This window comes from Nomascus leucogenys, chromosome 21, assembly GCF_006542625.1.
Source record: "Nomascus leucogenys isolate Asia chromosome 21, Asia_NLE_v1, whole genome shotgun sequence".
Classification (NCBI taxonomy): domain Eukaryota; kingdom Metazoa; phylum Chordata; class Mammalia; order Primates; family Hylobatidae; genus Nomascus; species Nomascus leucogenys.
The window spans coordinates 6,519,627-6,533,076 of record NC_044401.1 but is presented as its reverse complement, the minus strand read 5'-3'; the positions used below and the strand labels follow the sequence as shown (position 1 = coordinate 6,533,076).

Genomic DNA, 13,450 nt, shown 5'->3' with positions numbered 1-13,450 from the left:
GTTTACTTGATTCTTACAATAGAATAAAATAAAATATATGTATAAAATGTACTATCCTTTGAAGCTGTCATTATCTGTAAGTAATCAAGAATTAACATGTTTACATTATGAAGTCTATAAGCAATTTTAATACATAAAATATTATAACTTGTTAGTTAATATATAGATTGACATAGTTATAGGTAATTCATATACATACCTGTGCAGCTATGGGGCACAAACTTGCAATTTATCAATTCTGAAATGTAAAAGAAATATATAAGTAAAAATTAATTTACTAAGTTGGAACCAGTATTTATGTTGCAACAATTCCTGCAGAGAAGTAGGAAAAGTTTCAGTGTATAAAGAGGCAAATTATTTTTATCAATATTTTCCCTATAGGATATTTCATATATCTGAATATATATATATATACACACACACACATATACATACACACACACACACACAGAGTCCCTTAGCAGTGTATCATAAGCACAGTGTATCATAAGGGACTCTGACTCACCATGGCCTCTGAAACGCAAATGCTTTCACTAGAGGACGAAGCAAACACTTTAAAATGATTTTTTTTTTTTTTGGTATTCTTCCAAGACTATTGCCTTCCTAATACAAATATGACTGCTGCTCTCTAAAATGAAACTACTCAGATTCATCTGCACTCAGTTTGGATAGCATGTTGTTGAGGAAGAAAGATGCTTTTGTAGAGCAGTCCACAAAAAAATGCATGAATAAATGAAAGTAAACTTTGAATGCTCGTTAACTTTGAGTTACAACAGCAAATAGAAATCAAATTGATTGCTACAAGAAGGAATGCTAACACCACATCGGATATAATGCAAAATGCCTCAACCCAACACACTTCGACAAAACTGCCAGCGAAGTAGGTATTGATACAGAAGACTATGTAAGTCCACATTAAACAAAAGTAGCAGTTTACAATTAGACCTGAAAAACATTTGGATTTAGGTGGAAACTGTATTGCAAAATGCAGCCTGGGAACTACTAGTACTCTTAAAAATATTTCCTAGTTCTAGCCAGGTGCGGTGGCTCACGCCTGTAATCCCAGCACTATGGGAGGCTGAGGTGGGCTGATCACCTGAGGTCAGGAGTTCGAGACTAGCCCGAGATTACACTATTGCACTCCAGCCTGGGGGACAAGAGAGAGGCTCCATCTCAAAAACAAAAAAAAAAATTCTTTTTGAAAGCAAACTGACATGTTTAATCTATGTAGTTCTTCTGAGCACAGTCGATGACAGCAACACATTATAGTCAGTAAGTCTACTTATAATACTTGCTTAAAAGTATATAGAGGTAATAATTTTGATGATGGCTCAATAAAACAGCATCTTCGTATACTTCTGATGGGAATGTGGATTACAAAAGACTTTCTAGAAACCCACTGAGTACTATGTATCAAGAACTCAAAGTTTTTACTCAGTAATTTTAGTCCCAGGAATCAAACATAATAGAAAACCAACAGAAATTTATGTAAAAAAGATAATTTTTATGATAGTAAAAAACTATAAGCAACCTAAATATCTAATAGAAAAATAAATAAGGCATAGCACATCTATATAAAGGAATATTTGGCAAAACTTAACAAGGTACTTTAAAGAATATTTTAAATTTTATGGAAAAATGCAAATTTATAGTATTATGATGCTAAAATATTATATAAACATGTAGGGTACCAATTACATGGACAGTATGAAATTATGTGAATAAGAAAAAACAAAGAACAAAACAAAGAATTAAGAGTGATTATATCTGGATAATAAGATTTTGGATGATTTTAATTTTTTCTTTTTACTTTCATATATAGTTAATTCTCTACAATAAGCATGACTTTTATAATAGGAAAAAATAATAGTAGGCAGGGTAGGGGTAAAAGGAAAAAGTTATAAAATGCTATATGGAATTCATAAATGTAATCTTCCTAAGAGAAATAAATTAATTCAGCCACAAATAAAACCCAGTAACTGTGCCTACAGTGAGAAACACCCTCACTGCTTCCTCAAAGGGGCATAGCCAGGGTCTTTTTTGTCCCAATGCTTTGGAATCTACGCAAGTAATTCAATAACACATTTTTAATCATCTTAGTAAAACTTCTTTACTTATTATGCAGAGTGAAATGATGGCAAGAATAATTTAGGACTGCAAATCTCTTCAACCTAGTACAGCCTAACTTACTCACTAATTCAATCACATTCAGTGAGCATCTACTACCTGCATGGTGTTGTGTTTGGCGTTGCAATGTGCTAACAGATAAATTGGGTCACACCTCACCCTCATTGAGCTCACAATTTAAAAACACTAAAAAATGTTTAGACCCAGCTCACATAAAGATGTAAACACAATACAGTTCAAAGCATTTGTGACAGATTTGGTACATTTTAAAGCAAGAAAACATACACCAGGTTTATTTTTTATATTTCTGAGCAAACACTTATCTTTAGGTAACAATAAAAAGTCATGTGTATTAGTGGCACTTATTAATGCACTAGCAAATTAAGTATTTAAGTTTTTTCCTTATGTGATCTATTTTTTGTTAATGGACAGTTACATAATAGGAGATTAAGTATGAAGGAATAGTGACCCAATCTGGAATGCAGATATGTAAGATTGTCTCAGTTTATCTGAGGCCACATAAAACACATGCACAATTATTAACAGGCTGCCGTTATTTATTGGAAACCAAAGCCAAGTAAGTTAGTTACTGGTTAATCCTGCTAAAAGACACTGTTATCACAACACCACCAGGGAAAGAAAAGAAGATAGCGCAAACCACTTTTGTTATGCAGATAAAATGATTCAACATAGAGATTCTCTCAATAGCAGTTCAGTTTCCTGCTGGCCTGTAAACATAATCAGCATTGCCCTTCTGAGGCCAGTGCTGCAGGATGATTCCAACATGAGGTCAATGGGGTCAACCTGTGTGAAGTGGTGACAAACACTAAGAGAAGCTAAGAAGCTATCTGTGTGATCAATGATCCATAGACTGGGGCTCAGAGTTCTGGGAAGCAGTAGAGTTATGAGGTAGGGTGGTAGTTAAGCACTTAGCTTTTGCCATCAGACAAACCTGGAATCAAATTCCATCTCTCCATCTTTAGTGATCCTAAGCAATTTAAATTTTCTGTCTGTAAAATGGTGATCATGTTACTCACCCTATGAGGTTGTCTATGCAGGTTATATGTTATAGCCATATAAAGGAACTAGCACAGTGCCAGCCATGAAGTAAGCATTTGATAAAAGGGAACTATTAGTACTATCATAGTTGTATGAAAAGGGAAAGCATGTCTGTCCCTTTAAGCTAAGGGACTAAGCTAGGCAAGGAGTAAGGAGATAAAGAAGGCTTGTTCAAGACATCACCCTATAGTCCAGCAGCTCATCCAAAAGCCAGTCATGTGCTCGATGTTCACAGAACATTTCTGAATCAGGAAACACTGCAACAATAGTAATAGCCACAATAACAATTCTAACTAGCACTTTTAAGCCCCATTCCTATGACTGAAAAGAAAGGCAGTAGAGTCTAAATAATACGTGCAGCAATACTGCCGAACTTCTCTGGGTGAAAAATGAAGGATCATTTTCCACATTTAACTGAAACAATCAGGAAATGGAAAATAAGGACAAAATGAATATAATTACTCAACTGGAATTGGACCAAGGTGCCGTATGATGGTCTTAGCAATCACATGTAGGCACTTATCACCTTTTTATGTATTCTAAGGAGATCCTGCGAATGACCAGAGCCTTATATATGAGGTTTGCAACTCTAAGTAAAAAAAAATGTTAGTCAGTTTTTTTCTTATGGCTGGGAAGACAGAAATGGATGCATACTGATGTTGTTCTAGTCCTTATTTGTGTTTTGATTTAAAGGACAGCACAGATCCTGAGTTGTTAAGTGGTGTGTCTTCAGATTCCCACACAGATCATGTAATTGCTAGAGTTGTTTCAGTCACATTGGGTGAAGTTACTATTAGCACCATTCCAGATGCAGATATACTATAGAGTGTTTGTTTGTTTGTAGTTCTTTTTACTTCTAGGTTGGCACAGCTGTGTTCTCCAGTGGGACAGGTCCAATTCTATGTTACAGAATACAGAAATAGTTCATCTTCTCTTCATACCAGTTGGGCCTCGTTAGAGATGCCCCTAAAGCCATTGATAAATCTACTTGCTAATTCACTTAGAGTACTAACAAGGATCTCACCTGGGCCTGTGGGTACAGTGACTCCATAAAAGAGCTCTAAACCTAAATTTAAACAAAAACAATTTCAACCATGACTGAGGAAGCATCCACAGGACTATTTTACGTGCTTTACATTTAAATTTGATACTTTGAGAGAAGACTATGTAATCCAAAATTACTTTATGTTATTTAATATGTATTTAGTCCTTCTGGACCCACTACAGAGCTGGATGTTGTATCATTATTATACGGTTATTACAAAATGTACACTTTACTCATCAATAAAGCCAATTTTACTTTTGAAAATTGAGGTGCCTGGCTTCTTTGGTTTCTCTCAACAGAAAGTCCTATGAAGAGTGAGAACTATAAATTGTCAAGTAGGCTTGAAAAACTTATGCTTATTTTGTAAATTACTGAGCTAGGTCTGGCCCTTCATTTTGAAAAGCTATCTGCCTATAAGAAAGAGGAAGTATGAGGAGCACAGTTATCTATTTATCAACACTGTGAAATGGAAACAGATAAAGTGCAATAAGGAAGGAAAAGGAAATCATATGATAAACACCGTTAACCCAAGGGCACAGTTGATCTGTCTAGACCTTAGGTCAGATCAGCTGTAATAAAGCTACAAAATCCATGAAAAACTAAAGCTTATTTACAAAAACTGCAAAATTTGAATTTTCTAGTATTAATGGCTACCACTTAAAATGAAACAATTTAATATCAAATTTCATGTATAAACATGATGAATTTGAACTCTCAAGTAGAAACCTGACCTACAATACACTGAGTGTTAATAATTCTAATTGTCCTATAATCCACACTTCACAGCATATTCTAGAGAAAACAGCTGTTGGGTTTTTATGACTTTACTTAAACTTCACAACTTTTAAAATAAAAGTTTAAGAGCTAATTAAAAAATGTATTTAAGAACCTAAAATTTAGAAAATATTAAAAATTATATTTTCAAAATATTCTCAACTTGAAGTTATGGCTATTGAAATCAATGATTTATTCTCAGAAAATGTGAAAATTTTACTGGCCTGCTTGTATACATCCGTGGGGTCTTAGTTTAGATATTATCTCCTCCAGAATCTGATATCCTGTGTCTAAATCTGTCATAATAATCATTTTATTGCACTGGAATTGTCTTTTACATAAGACTGTAAACTTGGGGACAAGCATTTGTATCTTATTCACCATTACATCTGTAGTTTTTACTTAGCACAGTCCATAATATGTGGTAGGTAGGCCTTAAATATTGGCTAAAGGAATGTTGCATGAATTGTGTTAGCTTGTATTCTTGATGATTAAGAAAATTCATACTGCATAAAAAATTAAGGAATCACATTCGTAAACAAGTTATTTCCAATCTTTAAAGGACTAATCTTCCAATCTATTTTCTTAGGGTTTTTCTACCTATTTTTCCTCTTAATCAGTACAAACTTAAAATATGAGGATTTGAGTCTCAAATGTTAACACCAGGTTAGAAAGCCTCGTTAGTTTAGCCCCACATTGGACAAGGGTGAGTCATCCAAATCCTACCTGTTAACAGATACATGGTATGGAAGAAGCTGTTACACAGAGTTCACTGAAAGAGTTCTGCAGTTCCTAACCAATTATGTTGTTCTTATACTTTCTCTAAAAAACTTCTTCTAGCTATAGTTCCTGAGACAGATACCTCCACTATTTTATTCTTTTGTGGCATATATGACAGTTTAAATTATTGGTGTGATTATTGGCTTATGTGTTTATTATCTCTTTCTTTCCCACTAGATTGTATACTCCATAGAGGCCACACTACTTTATTCACTAAACTCTATACCCAGGGTCTAGTTTAGTGCCTGACACACAGTCAACACTTAATAAGTATTTTTCAGATGTATGGGTTCAAAAATATGAGCAGTAAATTTACAGCAGTAGCTTTCAATCAAGAGACTATAAAACCAGGCAGCTAACAGCTACCCCTAAAACGTGTTTTCATTTGAACTCTGTGGAAGCCTTGATGATGCAGAAAATCTTTTATTGTAAATTCCATTCAATCAAAGGCAAGGTAGAAAAACTTCAAAAGCAATTCTAGGTAGGATGAAGGTATAGTATCTAGAAAAAGCAATGGAATCACAACAACGGCAACCACTTTCAATTAGAAGTTTTGGGTTTGAGTTAAAGCTTACTAGGTATGTGTCCTAGGTAAACATACATACCATCTCTAATATTCAAATTAATCATTTAAAATGAGGGGATTTTATATAATATAAAATTTTTATATTATATAAAATTTTATGTTTTTATGATGACTTAATGAGATTATATGTATACAAGTAGCTATTAGCATTATCTATGGCATTTAGGAGAAAGGGCTCACTATCAATTAGTTCCTTTACCTTGGCCAGCCAGTGTCTGCACCAAGATCGAGTTATAACTTCATCAAGTAACCAGGATAATACATTTTAGGTAGGAAAACATAGATGAAATAAGGGCTTAAATGCAGAAAAAAGTAAGTAGGTGTTAGGGTTAATAAATTAAAAAAAATGTGTAAGACAGAGTAGCGACAATTTCACAGCAGTTAGAAATGGAAAAAGATTTCAACATGATACAAAAACTGCCAAGAAATCTATTAGCTTTTCCCTTAGGTGATGTAGCCTTCCCCTCATATAAATAAAATAATTGCTACTATTATAGTTGGAGAAAAATCAACTGAAATGTACATTAAACACATATTAGAGATTTAACATTCTTCACATCATTTCACATGCTGAAAACTCAACCTTTGTAAATATAGCCATGAACCTTATTATTTACTATAATAAAGTAACAGCATATCCTTTTCTATGTACTACTTGCAGAAGTATAAAAGGCAAATGTGTTCTTGCTCTTTAGGTACAATTACAAGGCAGCAGAATGTAGAGTTAGGCCAATTTTTTTGCATTTTGTGCCCATCAGACAGTGGCTACCAACCCTGGAAGAAAAAACTGGTACCAAAAATACTTCACTGGAAATTCTATTTTCATACTTAGTTGCTTACAGTATTCTTACTAATTTGGTCAAACTTATGTCAGCTCCCTCATTAAAACTGTTTTCTCTCTAAATCATTATCTTTTCTGTGTGTGTGTGTATTATTTGGTCAATATTCAGACAGAACAAGTATGAGATGCACTGCATAACAAAAGTAATCACCCCATCCCCATACTTCTCAGGGAATATCTACCTGGTACCAATAAGCTCATCAAGAGTTCATTTGAATTCACAGTCTTTGTCAATCACAGGTGATAAACTGTGATTTTAATAGTCTATGTTCCCTACAAGACCATCGTCTTCATGAGGGCTAGAATCTGGTTTATTTTCTTTCTTTTTTGTCATCACCACCTAGTTCAGGACAAGGCACACAATATACAACCATTGGATATTTCATTCATTTATTCTAAAATGCTTATTGAGTACTCACTATGTGACAGGCATTGTTCCAAGTGGTGGTGACTTAGGAGTGAACAAAATAGATGGAAATTTCTGATCTCATGGAGATCATATATATTTGTTGTGGATGTCTGATAATAAATATACAGAATGACAGACAATTATCTGTGCTAAGGAATTAAAATAAAGCAGGGGAAGGGAAAAGTAAATGATGGGATTGGGAGTTGGGGTTGAAATTTTAGATAGGGGGACCAGCAAAGAAATTATGGAAAGATCACATTCAAGTGAAGACCCAAAAGAAATGAAGGAGAGAGTTAGCCAGAAATGCCTTGGAGAAAAGGCAAAGGAATAGGAAAGAGTTTCCTTTAAAATGCCAGGCTATATTCAGATAGAAATGTTTCTTTTAAAATATAAAGGTATACAAAAGGCATTCAAGCCAAAGAAACAGGAAAGAGTTTTCTTTAAAATGTCAGGCTATATTCACACAGAAATGTTTCTATTAAAATATAAAGGTCCTATAGAAACATTTCTGTATGAATACATAAACATCATATACATAAAAGTTTTAAAATGTTTCATAAGAAAGGAATTTAGAAATCAAGAAGATAGAGCTAGGGTATTTGGCATTACTATGATTCTACCACAAGCCTCCCAGGAGAATCATCCAGCTCAGTAACAACCTGAGAAATTTAGGGGTACAAATAACGTTTGCAAGAACTGTAATCACTGAGAATGGCAACCTCCTAATAGATCTGGAATACCTAGAAGAAACAAATCCACTTTAGCAGGATACCTTCAACAACTCAGGTCATGTGGGAGTCTCAAAGAAAATGCAAACACCAATGAAAAAGAGCTCATATATCAAAAATATCAAACCCGAAGAAAGGTTCATCTATAAATGAGTCAGCAGATGAAAAACTTTAAATGAAATATAAGCATTAAGTTCAAAATAGGGCACAATCTTAGGGAACTAATCTAAGGGCCAAAATAAAAAAAGAAACTATGAAAAAGGCAGATTTGATAAATATACAGAGATTTATAGAAATAAAATTGTCATTAAAATTAGTATCTGAAGTGAGAATGTATCATATTAAATGGAGCTAAAGGGAGGATTACTGAACTGAAAAATAATTCCAAGGAATTTACCTACCATAAAACAGAGATAGAAAATATTTTTTAAAAAGATTAGGAGACATACATCACAAAATAAAAAACTCTAACATATCTAATAAGTATTTGAGAATGAAAAAATAAAGACAAAAAAGCAATATCTGAAATGATGACAAATCTTTTCCAAAACTGATAAAACCTCATATAACTGTAAAACAGCATCAGGCAGGTCCTTCAGGGACTATTTCAGAAGAAGGAATTTTTATCACAGGAGATGACAGCTCCATGCACGTTATTATGCCAGAAGACCGTCCAGTGGGACAAGAAGTAGAGGTGAAGGACAGTGATATGGATGATCCTCACCCTGTGTAGACCTTGGCTAATGTGCGCATTTTTGTTAGTTTTTAGCAAAGTTTAAAAAGTTAAAAAAAATTAAATGGAAAAAATATAGAACAAAGATGCAAAGAAAAAATACTTTGTACAGCAATACAATTTATGTGAGCTTTAAGCTAAGTGTTATTACAAAAAATTCAAAAAGTTAAAAAATATGTTTATAAAGTAAAACACTTAACAGTAAGTAGGGTTAATTTATTATTGAAGAAATATAAAACTTTTATAAATTTAGTGTAGCCTAAGTGTACAGTGTTTATAAAGTCTACAGTAGCATACAGTGATGTCCTAGGCCTTCACATTCATTAACCACTCACTCACTAACTTTCTCAGAGCAACTTCCAGTCTTGCAAGCTCCATTCACTGTATTAATTATAACTTATGAGCAAAAAACTATACCATACAGCATAGGTGTATATAGGCCATACCATCTATGTTTATCTAAGTACACTCCATGATGCTCACACAATGATGAAATCACCTAACAATGGATTTCTCAGAATGTATCCCTGCCATTACGAGATGCATGACTATATATCAAAACTCATGCAATGCAGCTAAACAGTCTCAGGGAGCAAAGTACAACTTTAAGTTAATATGCTAAAAACAAAAGACAAGATTAAAATTATCAAGACATTAGAGAAGTTACAAAAAAGTAAAACCAAAAAATGTAAAAGCTGAAACGTAACAATAATACTGAGCATAAGGGAAATGAAAAACAAAAATGTAAAGACAGTCAACAAAATTAAGTGTTGTTTTTTTTAAATGACAAAGTAGAAAAATCTCTGGGAATTTTTATTATAAAAAAGAAGATATAAATAAATAAAATTAAAAAGAAAAAACAAATCTATTTGGACATTTAAAGTGATTACTGAATACTATGAAATACTTCATGCTAATTTGACTTAAATGTTCAAGTTGTTTTACAAGTGAAATAATATGAACAATTTTGTAGAAAAATACAACTTGCCTGAGAAGAACTAGAAACTCTGATTCGACAATTATAAATAAAGATATCACATATGAGGTTAGAAATTTATATAAACATACACACACATATGCATACACACACACACACACACACACACACACATACATTACCAGGCCCAAATATATTTAAATATAAAATTTAACAAACCTTTAAAAATCTGTTGAAGGCTATGTTATAAAAATTGGACCACAGAAAACAGGAAAGCACCTCAACTCTTGTATAAGGCCCTTGAACACTGATATCAAACCCAGATAAAGGTATTATGAGAAAGAACAATTATTCACAATGGTGAAGATTTAGAAGAGGTACAAGCTAGCCAAAAGACACTCAGAAAAAGAAAAGTAACAATAGCTATTATTTATTTAGCTACTACTAAGTGTTTGATAAGAGTTTTGCATATATTATTTAATCTGTATATCAGCCATATAAGTAGTTTTATTTTCATTATTATCACAATTGTATAAAAAAATAAAATGATGCTCAAAGAAAATAAATGGGCTCAAAGTCATAAAATTAATAAGTAGCAGCAGTTGATAGAGGGAGACTCTAAAGACCATGTACGTAAACACTACCTTGTACTATTTACTCATCTTTCTTAATTATGTTCATATAGGACATTATGCTGTCTCCCTAACACTTCACCCAATTTCAAATAAAGTACAATTTTTGGTTTTTAACAGCTTTACTATGATGTTCCCAAGTATTGTTTTCTTCAAATTTATTGTGTTTAGAGTTCACTAAGCTTCATGTCTTTCACAAAATTTGGGAATTTTTAACCTATTTTCTTAAAGTCTTTAAATATTTTCTCTGTCCTATTCTTGTTCTTCAATACCCTACATGAGAGAATAGGAGGTCCCTCAGACATATACCCCCACAGCAATAATAATTTTCTAGTTATCCAAGAAAACAAAAAGTGCCCTAGTTGAAACTTTGGGACTCGAGTAGGGGGTTGTGAACACTAGTGACACCCAAGACCTAAGAAGGCCATTTTGAGAGAGTAGAATCAAGCCCACATGACAGACTTGCCAATGATGGTCCCAGCTGCAGACATGGAAATAGCTCCATCATCCTGTATCAAAAACATCTACAAAGGGGCCTGGAAGAAATCATGCACACTAATGCCTCAGGTGACAGTCATTTGTCTTGGCTGATGATCCTAAAAGGGAGCTCCCACTTAGTTCCAGTTCCTCTTGGCTGCTCTCTCAGAGCAGTCCTGCCAGCGCAGGGAAAAAGAATTCAAGATAATCATTTTCAATAAGTCCAAAGAGATGTAGAAAACACAAATAAACCACAAAATATAATTAGGAAAACAATTCATTAAAAAATTAGTTTAGTTTAAATATTATATTCCATAAAAAAAGGACCAAACAGATATCCTATAGCTGAAAAGTAAGAAGACAGAAGTAAAAAATTCAATACAGGGCTTCAACAACAGACTCAATCATACAGAAAAAGAATTAGTGAACATGATGACAGGTAATTTGAAATTACCCACCTAGAGGAACAACAAGAAAAAGACTGAAAAAGCGTGATGAAAGTATGAGGAACCTATGGGACAATACCAAGTGTACAAACATATGAATTAGGAATTCCCAGAGAAGAAAGACAGAGTAAGAGGACAAAAACTAATATAAAGAAATACTAGCAGAAAAGTTCCCAAATCCTGGGAGGCATATGGACATTCAGATTCAAGCAGCATAAAGGCTTCCAAGAGAGATCCCAAACAGGAATGCTCTAAGACATATTATAACCAAATTGTCAAAAGTGAAAGACAAAGAGAGATCTTGAAAGTAGTGAAAGAAAAGAGCCTTGTTCCATATAAGTGAACATCCAAAAGACTATCAGTGGATTTCTCAAGAAAAACCTTGTAAGCCAGGATGGAATGGAATAATAGATTCAAAGTGCTAAAATAAAAAAAAAAACCTGCCAAATAAAAACAGTATATCCACAAAAGCTGTCCTTCAAAAATGAAGGAGGGATAATGACATAACCAGACAAAGGAAAACTGAGGGAGGTCATCACAAGACTTAGAAGAAATGCTAAAGAAAGCTCTTGGAGTGAAAATAAAAGGATACTAGACGATAAAATAAAATTATATGAAAGAATAAAACTTACTGGTAAAAATAAATATACAGTCAAATTCAGAATACTCTAATACTGAAATGGTAATACGCACATCACTTTTTAATAGGGTTATTTATCTCTTTATTATTTGTTATTAGGTAAACTTTTAAACTTTTTATTTTAATGTTTTTGGAACATAGTAAGTATATATATTTATGGGGTACATGAGATATTTTGATATAGGCCCATAATGCCTAATACTCACATAAAGGCAAATGGAGTATCCATCACCTCAAGCATTTATGCTTTGTGTTACAAAGAATCCAACTACACTCTTTTAGTTATTTTAAAATATACAATTAAATTATTTTTGACTAGTCACATTGTTGGGTGATCAAATACTAGATCTTATTCCTTCTTTCTAGCTATTGTTTTGTACTCATTAACCATCCCCACTTCCCCGGCTCCTACTCCCCAGTTACCCTTCTCAACCTCTGGTAACTGTCATTCTACTCTCTATCTCTGTGAGCTCAATTGTTTTAATTTTTAGCTCCCAGAAATATGTAACAACATGTTAAGTTTGTCTTTCTGTGCCTCCCTGACACAGAAAAAAGAATGACAGAACCTCATTCTTTTTTAAGGCTGAATAATACTCCATTGCATATATGGGTCATATTTTCTTTATCCATTCTTTTGTTAATGGACACTTAGGTTGCTACCAAATCTTAGCTATTGTAACTAGTGCTGCAATAAACATGAAAGTGCATATATATCTTCAATATACTGATTTCCTTTGTTTTGGGTATATACCTAGCAGTCAGATTGCTGGACCATATGGTAGATCTGTTTTTAGTTTTCTGAAGAACCTCCAGGCTGTTCTCCATAGTACTTATATTCATTTACATTTCCACCAACAGTGTACAAAGATTCTCTTTTCTCCGTATCCTCACCACCACCCATTATTGCTTGTCTTTTGGATGTAAGCCATTTTAACGGGGGTTAGATGATATCTCATTGTAGTTTCGATTTGCATTTCTCTGATGATCAATGATGTTGAGCACTTTTTCATATATCAGTTTGCAATTTGTATGTCTTCTTGTGAGAAAAGTCTATTCAAATCTTTTTCCCATTTTTTATTTGGATTATTGGATTATTTGGTATATGGTTGTCTGAACTTATATATTCTGGTTGTTAATCATTGTCAGATGGACAGTTTGCAAACACTTTCTCTCATTCTGTGGGTTGCCTCTTCACTTTGTTGATGGTTTCCTTTGCTGTGCACTGGAATTGTCTTT

General features: G+C 33.4%; 1 protein-coding gene and 1 pseudogene across 5 annotated transcripts in view; one reads left to right on the top strand and one right to left on the bottom strand.

The window, feature by feature from the left end:
* The window catches only part of ZBTB20 (zinc finger and BTB domain containing 20), an 807,544-nt gene that overhangs the window by 556,076 nt on the left and 238,018 nt on the right, over positions 1-13,450 (bottom strand). For all 5 annotated transcript variants that reach the window (XM_030802021.1, XM_030802016.1, XM_030802015.1 and 2 more), the window contains exon 3: positions 200-238. The gene's annotated coding sequence lies outside the window, so the exon portion shown is untranslated. The remainder of the gene's footprint in view (positions 1-199; positions 239-13,450) is intronic.
* LOC105738531 overlaps positions 841-13,450 on the top strand; it is a 28,526-nt pseudogene continuing 15,916 nt past the window's right edge.